General features: G+C 44.3%; 1 non-coding gene across 1 annotated transcript; it reads left to right on the top strand.

The window, feature by feature from the left end:
• The first annotated feature begins 1,267 nt into the window (after positions 1 to 1,267).
• Positions 1,268 to 1,405, top strand: LOC119924793. The gene has a single exon (XR_005449487.1). It is a non-coding gene; the product is annotated as a small nucleolar RNA SNORA7 (small nucleolar RNA).
• The last annotated feature ends 203 nt before the right edge of the window (positions 1,406 to 1,608 follow it).

The raw sequence follows: 1,608 nt of genomic DNA, 5'->3' as shown, positions 1-1,608 counted from the left end.
AGGCTACAGTCTAGTCAAGGAGCTTACAGTTTAGATTTTCAGATCCTTGAGGGCAGGGACTATGTTTAGCAATTCTATTGTATTATATTCTCCCAAGCACTCAGTAGAGTGCTTTTCACACAGGAAGTACTCAATAAATGACACTGATTGCCTGAATTCCCTTGCACTGCTTTCCTGAGTGAGCAGGGTGAGAGGGGTAAAAAGTGTTGAGCCTGGATTTAGATGAACAGCATGGCCTAGTGGAAAGAAAACTGGCCTGGGAGTCCGAGGGCCTGGGTTCAAATCCCCCTCTGCAAGTTGCTTGCTGTATGACCTTGGTAGAGTCACCTAACTTCTCAGTGCCCAAGTTTCTTCATCTGGAAAATGGGGATCCAATGCCTGTTCTCCCTCCTACTTAGACTGTTAGCCTCATATAATAATAATGATGGTATTTGTCAAGTGCTTACTATGTGCAAAACACTGTTCTAAACGCTGGGGGGATACAAGGTGACATATGGGACAGGGATTGTGTCCAACCTGATGAACTTTTATCTACTCCAGCACTTACTACAGTGCTTGACACATAGTAAGCATTTCGTAAATACAATAATAATGATGATGATGATGATAATAATAATAATTTGGGAAATTCCCATTTTCATAGGAAATGTTTGCTCTAACCCATAAGGAATGAGAGTTCTGGTTAAACTCCACAAGAATCGCATATATGTGTTAGCTGCTTTCTACACTTTACTATGTTCCTTCTGGAGTTAATGATAATGATGCTACTCGTTAAACATTTACTATGTGTTTACTAAGCGCTTAGTACAGTGCTCTGCACACAGTAAGTGCTCAATAAATACGACTGAATGAATATGTGCCAAATACTGTGCTGTGTGCTGGCACAGATACAAAGCAATCAGAGCCTGCCCAACCTGGGGTTCACGATCTAAGGTGAGGGAGTACAGAATTGTATCTCAACTTTACAGATGAAGAAACTGAGGCACAAAGAAGTTAAGTAACTTGCATAAGGTCCCACTTTTAGACTGTGAGCCCACTGTTGGGTAGGGACTGTCTCCATATGTTGCCAACTTGTACTTCCCAAGCACTTAGTACAGTGCTCTGCACACAGTAAGCACTCAATAAATATGATTGATGATGATGATAAGGTCACATAGCACACAAGTGGGGAGGCGGAACTAGAACCCAGGTCCTCTGACTCCGACGTCAAGTATTGTTTACATTAGGCTATGATTCCAGCATGTTTACTTTAGGCCAGAGAAGCAGGACCCTCTCAGGGTCGCACCTGGAGAGTTTCTAGTACTTTACCAGTCTCGGCTACAGGAGGGAGAGTCTAGCAGAGGCCTGTCCATTCCATTCCCAGATTGGGCAGTGGCTAGTGAGTGGAAGGCAATCTGCTACAAGTCAAAACTCACCCGTGCTGGGCAGCAGCGGCAGGGAAGAGAGTCGAGGGCGGAGACTCGAATTTACTGTGCAGAAGGAGACGATGGCAAACCACTTCAGTATTTTTTTTAACCAAGAAAACTCTACGGATACACTACCCGAATGATTGTAGGTGGAGAGCGGGGCATTCTAGGAGAGATGTGCCCATGATGTCGCTACGGATCG

Source organism: Tachyglossus aculeatus, chromosome 2 (genome assembly GCF_015852505.1).
Source record: "Tachyglossus aculeatus isolate mTacAcu1 chromosome 2, mTacAcu1.pri, whole genome shotgun sequence".
In the NCBI taxonomy this organism is placed as follows: Eukaryota; Metazoa; Chordata; class Mammalia; order Monotremata; family Tachyglossidae; genus Tachyglossus; species Tachyglossus aculeatus.
Note: the sequence above shows the minus strand (reverse complement) of the source record. Positions and strands in the feature narration are given on the sequence as shown.